The sequence below is a fragment of the Cricetulus griseus genome, chromosome X (assembly GCF_003668045.3).
Source record: "Cricetulus griseus strain 17A/GY chromosome X, alternate assembly CriGri-PICRH-1.0, whole genome shotgun sequence".
In the NCBI taxonomy this organism is placed as follows: domain Eukaryota; kingdom Metazoa; phylum Chordata; class Mammalia; order Rodentia; family Cricetidae; genus Cricetulus; species Cricetulus griseus.
Window position 1 is genome coordinate 33,987,219 of NC_048604.1, and position 15,752 is coordinate 34,002,970.

Here is a 15,752-nt window from a genome sequence, read left to right on the forward strand (position 1 = left end):
AAATAGAGGAGCCTCACTGTAGCTCACTGTGACACCTCCGATGAAACCTGATGAGTGAATTGGTACTAACCAGGACACATCCATCAGTGATCCATTGGATTTTTCTTCAGCTCCTTTACATCCTCTTTGATGGCTATAACAAACTCCCCCCTCCATCTGTCTGTCCGTCTGTCCCTCCCTCCCTCTCTCTGTGTCTCCCTCTTTCCTTCTGTCCCTCCATCCATCCTCTTTGTCTCTCTTTCTCTCCTTCCCCCTCACTTTCTCCTCATGATCTCTTTCCCTTCCACTCTCCCCCCCACCCCCCCATCTTTGTGCCTCATGTTAGACAAGGGCTATACCACTGAGCCCCATCACCAGCCTCTCTCTCTCATTTAAAACCTTAATTAATCTGATACACATTATTTTCAAGAGTTGATCCTGCCTCCTCTTTCACCTAGAAACTAAAAGTTATCAGGCGTGGCTGCATTTTTTTTTAATTTGCTTATCTCTTTTTTGTTTTTATAGAACCATTCATTTTCATCTTCACTCATGCTTTTTATTTTGTCCTGTCTTAAAGGGAAAAAGTAGTCCTTTTAGGTTTTCAGATTTAAACTTTCCACTTTTGCTTTAGATCCCACACATTACACAACCTTCAGGTATAAACTCCTTTCAGTTCTTCCTTATAATCCTCAGGATTAAATCCAAGTCTTGGTTAAGTTTTATCTATTTTTTTGCATTTGCATAATCAGTTCACATTGAGGACACACTATTCCCCCTAATTTGTCATCATCTCTTTGGCAAATACTTCTTTCTCATCTGTGACACAGCTTGCATCTCGGTTACTTAAATGCCTCTCACTGGACCACCACTCCCAAGATCAGGTTGAGTACCTACCTGTCCTCTGGGCTTCTAAGTGCTTACTTCTTTCCTGGAATTTACCATATTATTTGGTAATTAGTCATGGTGTGAATCTAGGGCACAAGCAAATGTGGGTATGTAAGAAACATCCACTTTAAAACGTTTATCAAGCCATCTTATATTCAACAGTCTCCCACGAAAGTAAAATATACAATTTTAGTTAATAGTTGGACTGACTGCTGGTTTATACAAATATTTAAAGCCTAGATAGTCTTCAAGTTCTGGTAATTCCCTTTTGATTATTGAGCATTAAACTTCCATTATTTTCTTGATATACTCTCTAATCCACCATTTTATCTCATACTGGAATTGTCTGTTTTACACTTTAGGCTACCAATCCTATTTTATGCTTAGGAGATTGGGTCATTACTGAGATTGTGTCCCTTGTGTCTAGGATCAAGTACACACAAGCAAATACATCTGATTTTACATAGCCTACTTGCCTGTTGCCATCTAATACTGAGTGGTTCCTTGTTTCCTCCGTCACCTTTTACTCTTATCAGATTTCTGAATTCTTTTTAAATTAAGTATATGTCACTTTCTTTCCTCTTAGTATTCTAAAAAGAATTTTGTTCCTTTCCTTAAGACCCTTGCTGCCATTACCACACATGCTATTTTTCTTGTGCTCTTGGGCTTTTGCATTGCCATTATGGGCTCTGGCAATGGAGGGGGGTATACTGTTAGGTAAGGAATGATGTCCCCAGTTATCTTCTTGAAATAGAGGAGAATGATAATTAAATAAACAAAAGAACTCTTATAATAGTCGACATACTTAGCTGTATTTTAGATGCATTTATTTTTTATTTTATGTGTATGGGTATCTTTCCCCCATGCCTTGCTCATGGAGTCAGAAGAGACAGTTCATTTCCCAAGAACTAGAGTTACAGAACATTAGCCACCATGTAGGTACTGGGAATCAAAGCCAAGTTCTCTTTAAGAGCAATCAGCACTCTCAACTGCTGAACCACCTCTGCAATCCCCACATACTTAGCATTTGAGAAGGTTTGTTTACTTTACTAAATGAAGAGTGCCTTCACCAATATTATAGAATTTAATTTCCCTATGGTTCAGTACAGAGTACCGAGGAGATGTACACACTTTAGTCTAGAAGAGCAAGTCTTGCAGTGTTAAGTTCACAGCCTGGGCCCTGGCAGCACTACAAGCTAGGCTTGGCCACTTGCCCTCAATAGGCCAATTAAAGAGACAAGTTATACTTAAGAAGACAAGAATGTTTTTTAGTGGTGGCTACATTTGCAAGTGGAACCAAAATTTCCAGCCCCCTTCTTCCTTCAAGTTTATCTTTAGGGTCCTCCTGACAGGAAATTGTTTTCAAGAGAAAGGAAAAGGTATGCATAACTAAGCAGTCCTGGATAAGCTGGGGTTTTTACAAATTATTGACCCATTGTTATCTGGGCTCCAGGGTCTCCTGCAGGATGATCTGACAGGTCTTCAGATGTAAAACATCTTTCTGGGAGATTAGTTCCTCCTGTGGCTGGCATTAGGGTTCAGCCTTTTCCTTTTCCTAACATGAGATTTCTGGGGAAATTCCAGTGTCATTGAGACCATTGTTTCAATAGTCTGATACCCAAAAGGAGTGTACTAGGGTCTGTTTAGAATATCATTATTACCACAGAATAATTGACACCAGCACAGAGTCATAGAGAAGGCTCTGTCTACTACCTCAGCTAAACTTCATTAGTAATTTATTCATGATGAAGTTTTATAAACCATAATTGATCTTAATGATACTGTTTGGGAAAAGGCTTGGGGACAAAATAAGTTCCTACTCTTCAAAATATCAATACAGGAGATAAGACCAATCTTCTTAGTAGGGCCCAGAGAATGGAAAGCACTGATTTGCATTTTGAAGGTTTTGTACGTTCTTTCTTAACTTGTGGGTGTTTTTTTTTTTTTTTGAGAATTGTATACACAGACACTGATTTAACATCATTTAGAAATCTCTTTCTCCCCCTCAAACTTCTCCCATGCTCCAATCATTCCCTCTCCAAATCAAAGCCCCTTCTTCTTTAATCACTATTGTTACGTACATATACATTTGTACATTGTATATTATTTTATGAGACAATAGCAACACAGAACTTAAAGAGTCCCTAGGACTTTCCATCTTAGCTTCATCAAGAGACTCTAAGATGGTCATGTAGCATGTGTATGCAACAAGTTACTTAATTATTCCAATGTGATTACATCAACATATATCCCACAATACTGTGCTGTAGATTAAGAGAGTCCCTGAAGTGAGATGCTTAGAGAAGTGCATCCAAGGGAGAGTTATCATTATAAATCATTCAATAAAGCAGTGGCAAGTCATTGGAAGTGTTTGTACATATCGGAACTTTTCAAAGATCACAGCAACTTCAGTTGGGAGAATGATCTAAATTTGATGTATCATGAGTTGGAAAGTGTATCTGGCGGCTGTGGTAGTTGATCAGTCAAGAGACTCTGAATGCTGACACTGAGAATTGCAGGGAATATATGGTGATACAGATGAAGCACAAAAATATTTAAGAAGAAAATCTTTAGTCTGTCATACATGCTGATGAAATTGTGGTGGTGTGGGTAAGGAAGTTGAAGGAATGTAGGCTAACTTGTAGAATTATGAATTGAGAAGTTATAGTATCATCGATTAAGCAGGGGAAAAGAAGGTGAATTGTTCTCATGTTTTGAGTATTCATAATCTTCAGAGAAAACTGAAAGATATCATCCATATGTGTTTTTAAAAACATATGTATTTTTAAACATATGGATGATCTGTGCATTTTAAAATATTTCCATAAGAAGAGTTCAGCCCTGCTGCAGGAAATATGTGCTTTCGTTTCTCTTTCTTGATAAGTCTAGTGTTTGTACAACATAAAGAATCTTACTGAGATAAATCCTTTAGCAACTGATATTGTGGAAGTAACAAGATATTATAATAGTTCATTGGCAACTTTTCCTTATATTGGCAGTTTGACAACTTGCCAAAGAATCCTTGAGAAAAAATGTACAGTCTTTGTATTCTGAGTGTAGAATACAAGTACACCCAGTTCCTAAAAAAAAGTAGCTGAAGAATTAGCCAGAGATAAAATGTTTAGAGCCTTGAGGACAAAACCAAGGATTCCGACCTTATTCATAAATGCTAAAATAAGAAGGAAATATGGATAATTCTTGGAAGTTACATAACTAGGCTCACATTTTCAAACCAACTACATACACTTTGCTTACAATGTAGAAAGAGATGGCATGACTCACAGAGCAAATTCAGAGAGACATTAAGAGGCTATTAAGCTTCCACCTCCAGCGTCACCTCCAGAAAGAATGAAAGAAACTATTGTAATATTCCAGGCAATGTCAACACATGTGGGCACATATGAGCACTTTTACATTGGAAGTTGCAAATATGTCTCCTTTATAATAACAACAGAAACTGGGAAAACAAAGGAAGGTTCATATAGTAAATTGGAAAAAATGCAAGAGTTACCTATCTTGATAATTTCAGTTTTTTTGTTGTGTGTAGTGTATGTGTTCATATAGTTGTATGGGCATGTGTGCTGTGTATCTGTATGTGTTGGCCAGAGGTTGATGACAGGCGTCTTTCACTGTTGCTTTCTACCTTATCTTTTGAAACATGATCTTTCACTGAATCCAGAGCTCACCAGTTAGGCAAGAATGGCTATACAATGAGCTTCAGAAATCTGCCTGTCTCTGCTCCCCATCTCATGCACTAAGGTTATAGACATGCATAACTTTGCCCTGCTTTGGCAGGGGTGATGGAGCTCCAGACTCAGGTCCACATGGCTTCCCAGCAGGCACTTCACTGACTGAACATTGCCTTCACCCTCAATTCTGCTTTTAATATAAAATCAAGGACATGTGATTTAATGTAAAATCAAGGGCATGTGACTTAATGTAAAATCAAGGGGGTGAAGAGGAATAAGAGGACTGAAGAGAGTAGAAAAATTTTGTACTTAGAAAAATTAAACGAATTTGGACAGAAACATGTAGTACTAGTGTGAGCTAATTTAGCCATGAATGCTGTATCCTGGAACTCAGGCACAGAGAGACCCCTTCCATCAACAACTACCCGCTCAAGTACAGGCACAGAGAGAACATGAGAGGTGGATTTATAATGAGATGTGACATCTTTTATTTTTATTGAAAATAGATTCTTTTTCATAAAATAATCCTCTCCACAATTTCCCTCCCTCTACCCACAGATGCCCCCAAACTTCCCTCTCTCTCAGATCCACACCCTCTGTTTCCACTTTAGAAAAGAATAGATCTCCATATTTTTAAAAGTTATGATCAAGCAGACAGGGAGCACCTGGGTTTGGGGGAATGTTAGGTGGTGTGAATGGAATAAAGATAAAAAAAGGGCTAAATCTGGCCCATGGGAGAGGTCTTCGAACTGAAAGTTTTCCAAAGCAGAAAAACAATAACTGGCAATGCTTAAAAACACAAGGTAGGATGAAAGTAGATTGGTAGGAAGCAATAATTACATTTACATAACTATATCCATATTATAATTGTAATATTTATAATTTTCTGTATTTGTCTCACTGTTTTCATATAGTAAATTTCAAGCAAATGAGGAGGGCTAAGGAGATCCTGAAGAGTGTGCTTATCCCACTTTCTTTCAAGGTGTGAAGTGGTTTTGGGGGGATAGGAGGTATCAGCCATTCTAACTAACTCATTGAATACTCAGTCAAAGGAAGGTGTGGCCATAACCTCTGGGAGGGGGGTCATTCAACTAAAAGTGTTGTGAACAATGTCTATACCTCTCCTAAAGTTCCAATGGCACACCAAAGTATGAGTTCACCAAAGTTTGTTCTGGGGAACCATTGATTTCATCCACCTTATTACAGATGAGAGTTTATTGACAGGATTAATGTTAACCCCAAAACTGCCACACTGAAAAGTCTTCAGACAGCGTGAATGATCACTTCCCTATAGATACATAGAACCCCAATCATGTAGTCTTCTCCAGACTACAAACTCTAGATTCTTCCCAATACCTCTTCAATTAGAACAATATCACATAAAAGTGGCTACAACAGGTAACTCAATCACAAAAAGATAAACATGGTATGTACTCACTCATTTTTGATTTTTAGATATAGAACAAAGGATTACTAGTCTACAATCCACACTGCCTCCTCAGAGAGCTAGGAAACAAGGAGGACCCCAAGAGAAGATTACATAGTCCCTTGAAGAAGGGGAGGGGGCAAGAACCCCTGAGAAAAGTGGGAGCATGGGGCAGGGGCGGAGAGGAAGGAGGTGGGAGGGGAAAAGGAGAGGGGGAAGAGAACAAGAGGGTTGCAGGGCGTTGGTGGTGCACGCCTTTAATCCCAGCACTCGGGAGGCAGAGGCAGGCTCTGAACTCTGTGAGTTCAAGGCCAGCCTGGTCTCCAGAGTGAGTGCCAGGATAGGCTCCAAAGCTACACAGAGAAACCCTGTCTCAAAAAAACCCAGAAGAGAGAGAGAGAGAGAGAGAGAGAGAGAGAGAGAGAGAGAGAGAGAGAGAGAGAGAGAGAGAGATCAAGAGGACTGGGACAGGGGAGAAATAGAGCAGGGCTAGAAAGGAGATGCCTTGATAGAGGGAGACAGTACACATATGGAGAAAGGTCTGGCACAGGGAAATGTTAGGGGATCCACAGGGATGACCCCAACTAAGAATCCAAGCAGTGGATTTACAAGAATCCAAGAATCCAATGGAGAAAACGCCATTGATTCCCTTCCCCTATAATGAGATTGGTGTCTACTTTGGTTACCATTCCTAGAGCCTTCATCCAGTAGCTGTTCGAAGCAGAAGCAGGCACCCACAGCTAAGCACTGAACCATGCTACTGGAATCCAGTTGTGGAGAGGGAGGAGGGATGAGCAAAGGAGCCAAGATGGTGCTGCAGAAACCCGCAGAAACAGTTGACCTGCCCTAGTGAGAGCATGGAGACCCTAGTCATAAAACGGGGGAAACAACATTGGAGCGAATCAAGCCCTCTGAATGTGGGTGCCAGCTAGGAGGCCAAGACAGTGGAGCCAGTGTTTATCCCTAGAGCACAAATGGACTTTGGGAGCACATTCCCTATGGAGGGATACTATTGCAGCCCAGATACAGCAAGGAGGGTCTAGTCCCTCCCCCAAATGATATGACAGACTTTGAAGGTCCCTGGTGGAATGCCTCACTATCCCTGGGGAGGAGTAGGGGTATGGGTTTGGGGGGTTGGTGGGGAACATGAGAGGATGGGAGGGCGAGGGAATGGGGGGATGGATATGTAAATATGAGTAGTAATTAAAGAATTTAAATTTAAAAAGTGCCTAGAACATAGCAAGATACTCAGGTAAGTATCCAATGACCCTTCAATGATCCTCTTTCTAAAAGGGAACATAGCCAACCCACAGACCCAATTGTGATGGAATTCTGCAACTAGTACACATGATGTCCTGAAGATGGTAAGGCTCAGCCTTACAACACGTAATTCCTGTTATCCCCCAAGGTTGGCTTGGCTTTAGTTACCCAGCAGTGATTAAACTGCAGTTATGGAACAAGCTACTTTTCCTTATCTAGCAATTTTGCAGGAAGTGCATAGTGTTGATAGAAGGATCATTGTTTCACCAAGAGTAAATGATCTCCAGGACATTGTGGTAATACACAAAGCATATTGGATAAACTGGAATCACTGGGTGTTGTGAATGCCACAGAGGAATAAAGCTACATGAGTGCCATCATAATAGTAGCACCACCAGCAAGCCAGGAAGCTCCTTCAGTAGATATTACCTCTTGTTTAACAACCTCAAGGACTTTTAAAGACTCTTGAAACCCTCAAACAGGAACACTGGAACATTGGAATGTTGTCATAATGTATTTTGTCACTTCCAAATGCTCTGGCTGTAATGCTTGAAAGTAGGTTGATGGTTCCATATGGTTTATCTATGGAATGAGTGTGTATGATACCTTCAAACAGAAATAACTAGATAAGGCTCTTCCAAAGAATGCCATGCCAGCTTCAGACACTAAGGCTATATAGAAAAGGAATGGTGGCATTTTGTATATGATTTCTTGGATATCTGAGGATAAATTGATACAAAATTCAAAACATCCTCATACACATTGCCAAATAATTTGAATTTTAAGTTATAGGTTCTGCTGAAATAAGAAATCTTGCCTTGATTTCATATGACTACCTGGGGCTACTGAGTCCAGTGCTGCATGAAGAGGTCACAGCCTCATTGCCATAGGTCAACAGTGGCCCTGGGCCTTAGTGTACTAGTTGTTCTATCATGCATGAGGTGTTCCACTCGTCTGCTTGATCAAAAGAAGCTCTGTACCAAGACCATACTCTAATATGTAGGATGAAAAAAGATGAGAAGGTCAGGAAAGGTCTAGCCTCTTTAAAGGCTAGATTCAAAGATAAGAGATAACCCAGCCATTTGTATCTCCTAGTCCAGAGCTTTAATAACATGCTTCATGGAGCTGAACGGACACTCTGAAACACCATCTTCAAATATGGGTCTTCATTTTGCATGGCTATGTGCCCAGATAAAACTTGGTTTCCACAGTGTCTGAAGCTGAAACTGTGTGGAAGCTGACACCTCCAAAGATGATTGTACCAATTTACCCTTCCACTGGTAACAAGTGAAAACTGTACTTTATAATAATTACTTCTTTTCCTCTTCTCCATCAATAGAACCAATGGCAGGAAATATTGTGCCTTGTCTGTTTTCAGCATTGAGTGCAAAATGGAAACTCAGGAAACGCCTGGGAAATGATTTGGATAGATGCCCATGCCCATGTCAGCACTAATATAGTAAACAAAGGTGGATTTAGAGACAGATTATACAAATAGGAACCCTGGGGTTTGCATTGATTAGAAATCTCTAATGTCACGTAGGAAAGTGTCAGGCCTAGGCTCAACACAGCTGTCAAAAACAATACATGAAGTAAGTAGATCTATCGCTTAAGATTAAGATGTTCATTTAGAGCCCTTAAATTTGGGGTAGGGATGCAAAGTACCAGTACTTTAAGTCATGGAATTCATTACAATGAAGTTGTTCAGTTTGCTGAGAAATGAGAAAGCCCTGCCTCCAAATGAATAAAAATAATTTTAAAAGAGAAAACTTCTGGTTGAAATAGACTTTAATTTGCAAGTTAAATAGGGAAATGATTCTTTTGAAGCCAAAGTACTAATAAAAACATTGAAAGAAACATTGCATCAGGCATGGAGGTCTATTTATTTCTGTAATCTCAGAACTCTGCCACCAGAGGCAGGAGGATCATGAGGCTGAAGCCAGGCTGGAGTATGTAGCAAATTGGAGGCTGCGATGGGCTGTCTAGAAAGTTTGAGGATTTAATGCCTGGCTTTAGTGAAACCTTGTCAGACCAAAGTTTGAAAAATAAAATAAAGACATCCCTAGCTTTTGAAAAGTAAGGATAACAACTTACTCAAATATATAGTTTCCACTGGTGGAAAAGAAAAACATGAGATTTGTAAGTAAATTCTACCAATAACACAGGCCAGTGTCTTTTCACAATGTCAGAATTTATTGAATGCCAATAAATTCACAAGATACGCCAATTCCACCTGCTTTACTTATCTGAATACTCTTGGTTTCACTTGGATTCATGACGGCAGAAATTGCAAACTTTTCATTCCATTTCAATTTAATTGTTAGTATACAAAACACTCAAATCACATATCTATACATTGTAGAAAGCTTTAAAATGTTTCAAGAAACTATAGGAATCAAAAAGCAGATTAGAATATCATTGTTAAGAGTCAATGCAGGTAGTTAGCTACTGGGTTAATGAACAGATCATAGAAGTTAGATGAAAGTCCAGATAGTGTGGAAGTAGGCAGCACTGATGGCAGGCTGAATCTGATAGTTTAGAATTCATCTCTTGGCAATCTCCTAGCCAGAGGATGTTCCAAGCACATTGAGTGACTCACAGCAAAGGGATGGGTTGGTGTGCTGTTTCGGTCTATAGTGCTTTTTCTTGACTTGGCCTGTGTGTCTTTTGTCTGCACTGGGAGGTCCCATACATTTGGTGTGTCCAACATCTGGGTGTTATCTTCTGACTGTATCTCACCCTGTTACGTATCTTGATAAGTGAAGGTGGGTCTGGTATCCATAGCATCAAAATTGTGCAAACATTGACATTGATGCTCTAAATGGCATAACTCAGGGCAGGACACTGAAAATTGAGTGATTCAGAACAAGTGTCTACTTTATACACTCAGTGAAAAGTGAGGGAAAGAGGGAGAAAAGTGGTAAAAAAAAAGTCAGAAAGGAGAAGGCAAGAGGAGTCAGCCTGAAGATCACAGGGCCCAAGGAAGAAGCCAAAGGCAAGGAACTGAAGTGGTGTGATTCTCCATGTTTTGCATTCCAGGCTAAGGCTCAGCAACACAATCCCGCTTAGAGGAATGTATTTACTAGAACTCTTTTGGACTGTGTTCCACTACATTGTTTTATCCCTGAGCATTTTCAAGACACCAAAAAGAAAAGAAAAAGGGGGGGAATGCTAGTAGGACACAGGTTCTCATTGTTCTTGTTCTTTGTTTAAATTCAAAATTTCTTTTTGGTGCTCCACTGGTTCAGACCTTCAATTCTGTTTCAGCCACCTAACATTTTTAAAGCATTTGTGTAAAAATATAGTTAAAATTATTTCTCATGGCTTCCTACAGAAGACATACATAGAAGAAAACTAATGAAATTTCAGACTATATCCAGAAAATAGAGATGTTCAATATTGTGGAGAAATGGTATGTTTATTTATTTATTTATTTATCCCTTTGTTATTTGTCTTTCTGTGCCTGTGTGAATATATACCTTGGTGATTCCGAGTTATTGTTACCGTCTATTGAAGGATGCTTACCTTGTAACATGGGTGGTGAGAGCCAAACTCCAATCCTTATGACTGTACATCAAGCACTCTTAAGTGTTGAGCCATCCCTTCAGTCTCATCTTCTTCCTTCCTTCGAAACTTCCTTCCTTCCTTCCTTCCTTCCTTCCTTCCTTCCTTCCTTCCTTCCTTCCTTCCTTCCTTCCCTTCTTTCTTTCTCTCTTTCATGAATCTGTATTTTGTATGTGTATAGGTGTTTTGAGTGTCATATGTACCACAGTACTCCTACAGGGATCAGAGGACAACTTGCTGTAATCATTTCTCTTGTTCCTCTATATGAGTTCTGGGACCTGAACTCTGGTCATCAGGTTTGGCAGTGAGCACCTTTACTCACTGAGCTATCATGTTGGTCCCAGGTTTTCAAAAATAACAGTATTTATTAAAAATTTAATAAGTTGGAACAAAGCTTAAAAAGACAATTTGAACAAATGGGAAACAGTAATCATTGGCGAAACTAAACTTTGGTAGTTTTTCTGTGTGTGTCTAGATGTCTACATATGTTCATTATATGTATGTACATGAGTGTGTGATATGTTAATATGTATGATAGATGTGTGCATTCATGTTTGTGATTGTGGATGCTTATTTGCCAGGGTACACATGTGGAGGTCAGAGGACAGCCTTGGGTTTCAACTTTTGCCATCCACCTTGTTTGAGATCTGAGTCTCTCTTTTGTCATTTGGTACTACAGCCACCAGGCTAGCTAGCCCTGGAGCATTCAAAGATTCTCTTGTTTCCATTTACTATCTTTCTGTAATAGCATTGGTATTAGAGAACTGCAAAGCCAACTTTTACAGTTTTGAATTCTGGTCTTTACACTTGTGTGGCAAGCACTTACACACCGAGCCAGCCATGCAACTCAAAGTATGGAAGATTCTAATTTCCTCAAATACTCATGATACTTTTTGATAAATAATCCTAAATTACCCTGACATGTATCTCTCAAATAATGCTGCTCTGCTATTAAATGTGCGTGGCAACAATCTAAGGAAGGGCAGGATGGGAGCGAGCCTTTACATGAGATGTTCTCTGTCCATATTTTAAAGAGATCTCCTCCCATAAGCAAAGTCTGTAATACTCAGAAAACTTGTCAAAGAGGACATTGTGTGGTTTGAAAATCTGCAAATTTGTGTGACCTTGCCCTAGTCTTTTGTTATGATATGAAGATGAATTGTTCTCATTACTAGTGACTGAATGGTACTGTCATAATATGACACTTTGTGTTTATCTTTAAAAAATTTTAGCATATAAAAGTTGTATGTAATTGTGGGATTCATTGTGCTGTTTTCATACATGTGTATAGCATACTTTGATCTTACTTACCCTCCATTAACCCTTTCTTACCCTCCTTCTTCTCCTTTTCCCTTCTACTCACCTAATAATCACCTTTCCTCTTTGATGAAATTTTTTTCTGTTCTAGATTTCACATGTGAGAGAAAGCTTGCTTTTCTGACATACCTGGTCATTTTGATGTAAAGGATCTTTGTTTCAGGACTTAATTTCCTGGAGCACAACTCTTAGGCTCTCCTAAAAGGTAAGTCTTGCCTCCTCCACACAGATGCTATTGTTTTATGTTCAGGGAAAGGAGATGAATTTAAAGGTTAAGTTGATCATCAATGGCCAATGATTTAATCAATCATGCCTCTGCACTAAAACCTTCAAAAGGCTCAAAGATTTGGGTTCAGGGTGATTCTGGGTAGCTGAATATGTGGAGGTGCCCGGAGAAGGCACAGGAGCTCTGTGACCTGTCTCACTAACCATTCCAATCACTGAATTATTCATTTGCATAGTCTGTAATATTATTTATAATTAATAGAGACACTCAAACAATGTTTCTTGAGTTTTGTGAGCTCTCATAGAAAATGAATGTAATTCAAGAAGGAGGGTATCAGAGACCACATTTGTAGCTAAGCTTGTATCAGCTCTCAACCTGCCGTGCTTTTTGAAATAAATTAGAGGACACCCAGATGCTGTCTGTTCAGGAATTAGTTGGTTACTGATAGAGAGAAATGCTTACATATTTGGATGCCCAGAGATGAAATAATTCATATGGTGCCAATTGTGTGGAAAATCCTTTGTTTGTGTTTTCTATTTTTTTTCCTAATGTTTATTGATTCTGTGTGGATTTCCCATCATGTATCCTGATACCACGAATCTCCCCATCCCTTCATTTCTGTTCTTTTTTTTTTTCGAGGCAAGATTCTCTCTGTGTAGCTTTGTAGCCTATCCTGGCACTCCCTCTGGAGACCAGGCTGGCCTTGAACTCACAGAAATCTGCCTGCCTCTGCCTCCCGAGTGCTGGGATTAAAAGGATGCCTGGCCTCGATTCTTAATAGTTAGTTATGCGTACTTGTGGTCTTCAAATTTTGCTTCACAGTTCTATTTTGAACTCTCTGTAATTTTGCTTCACAATTCTATTTTGAGCTCTCTGTAATTCAGATGTTCTACTGGATGAGTTCACTTATAGATAGCACCATTCATTTACCTTCTCTTGGCTAAGTCTAATAGACTATTCTCAAGCTTCACCTTACTTTGTCTAACAAGAGCTTCTCACACTGTCTGTCATTGTGCTGGTCCTGGAAACAGTTTCTCCACTTGGGAAAAAGTGGGACACCACCACCTCTGACATGCTGTGTGGTGATATATTGTTTATGATCTGATAAAGCCACTGCAGTTCAGGATGAAAAGTTAGCCACAGCCATAGAAGCTGTACAGTGCTGGCACACACCTTTAATCTCAGGACTCAGGAGACAGAGGTAGATGAATCTCTGTGAATTCAAGGCCACCCAAGGGTACATGAGAGTGAATCAGTCTAAAAGAGAAACAGCTCATGCCTCTAATCCCAGAACTAAAGAGGTATATAAGATAGAAGCAGGACATGCATTATTTAGTCTTAGGCAATTAGTCTCCAGACACACTGAGGTCAGGATCACCCCAGCCTTGGTTGAGGTAAGAGCTCTCTGGTGGTCTGGCCATTTTGTTTCTCTGATTTTCAGCTTGAACCCCAATATCTGTCTCTGGGTTTTCATTATTCATGTTACAACGCTGACCCCTGCTTTGTCTCCTTTATACCTTCCTCCCTATATACTGACCTTTTCTATATTTGAAGGCACTAGGCTATATGCCTCCTATACAACACATGTCAACACTATCTCTTCTACACCATCATATAAGTAAATTCCAGTGTTTTCATGGCTCTCAAACTTGTACTTACAACAATGATCCTCCCTTACTCTGTAATATATCCAGCTACTTCTACCTCTATGATTCTAGCAGTTTAAATGTAACTATTGTAAATGAACTCTTAGTTATCATCTGCAGGCCCCAGAAATAATTGTCAATTACCTATGCCAAAATAGATGCATTTTCCTTTGATAGTCCACACCCAATCCACCAGTAAATTATTCCTGCATCACTATTGCTGTCAACCTGTTCCAATTCACTATCTGCTTTACTCTGAGTCATTGCTTCTTCCATTTCCTTTCATGTGATAGTCTTTTAAAATACAATTTATGAAGCTGTGGAGGTGGTTCCATCATTGAAATGCTTGCTGTACACAACCCAGCACCTAAGTAAAATGTTGGTACATGGGTATGGGTTTCTAATCCTAGTACTGGGAAAGCAGATAGAAGAGGACTCCGGGTTTTGCTGGCCAGCCAGACTAGACAAATTGGCAAGATCCAGATCAACTTGGAGACCCTGTCTTAAAAAGTACAGTGGAGAGTCATTGAAGATGATAACTGATGTCAACTTCTGGCCTCCACACATGCATGTATAGCTTGTACATATGCATGCATACACTAGCACATGAATAATTAAAGCAAAATATAGTTGTATACTATCAATATGCTCACAATTGTCCAGTGGCTTCATATTTCACTATAAATAAATGATATATTCACTACTGTGATACCTTTTGCCATGCCTGAATAGATGAAATTATCTTCCAACATTTCCTATTCTCAAGCCTGGTGTGTGGCAAACTCCTCTAATTCTAGTATTTGGGAGGTGGAAATAAGAGTATCAGGAGTTCAAAGCTAGCTTCTACTATATAACAACTGTAATACCAGTTCCAGCTACATGGAACCTTATTTCCAAAAGCAAAACAGCATTAAGTGCTTGCGTGCGCGCGCATGCACACACACACACACACACACACACACACACACACACACACACACACACACACACCCCTCATATCAAACTACAATACCAAACCTATTCTGCCTCACTGGTCTTGCTATTCCTGGAACTACTAAGCTTATTACTGCTATAGGGCTTTAGATTGTGCAATTTCTTCTCCCTGGAAAATTCTGTGTATCTTGCCCTGGCTAATTCCCTCATCATTCTTTAAAAATGAACCACCATCACTCTCATTCTGGATATCCTGCTTTGCTTTCTTTTGCATAATTTGTAATTATTTGATGAATCCACTAGAAATTAACACTAGAAATTAAGGTGGTAAGTTTTTTTATTGTTTTTAATGTTCAATGCTGTATCTCCAGTACTTATAACAGTATGTGGTAGATAATGGGCTCCTAAAATTAATTTCTGTATAATAAATATGTGATATAAATACTTAATTATATTTTCAAACGTTTGTTTCTATAACTGAAGGCATAATACAATGCAATATATTATGATCTAGTAAATACCAGTCCCATGCTCTTTCAGCCTGTATCTTATATACATGAAAGAACAGACTGGCAGAATAGTCAGCAAGGATTCTAAAATCTACTGTTACACATTGTGCATTATGTTTGTAATGAGTATTGAGGTGCTGGATGACAGCCTATTCCTTGCCTTTGAAGTAGTTACATGATGTGAATGTTTTGAGTACAGGACACACTATTTACAAACCAGTCTTTGAAAGCATCAGAGGAGTGTGGAGGAGGAGGAGGAGGAGGGGAGGAGAACAGAAAGATAGAAAGAGAGGGAAGGGGAGAGGAAGATTGCTTGTT

General features: G+C 39.4%; 1 protein-coding gene across 3 annotated transcripts in view; it reads left to right on the forward strand.

Annotated features, from left to right (window-relative positions):
* Positions 1-15,752, forward strand: part of Il13ra2 (interleukin 13 receptor subunit alpha 2) — a 59,780-nt gene that overhangs the window by 14,742 nt on the left and 29,286 nt on the right. The window contains exons 1-2 of one of the 3 annotated variants that reach the window (XM_035450224.1): positions 10,597-10,651; positions 12,212-12,325. The gene's annotated coding sequence lies outside the window, so the exon portion shown is untranslated. Of the gene's footprint in view, positions 1-10,596; positions 10,652-12,211; positions 12,326-15,231; positions 15,253-15,752 lie in introns of those variants that run through there. The other 2 variants (XM_035450223.1, XM_027433664.2) reach the window with 2 other exon arrangements.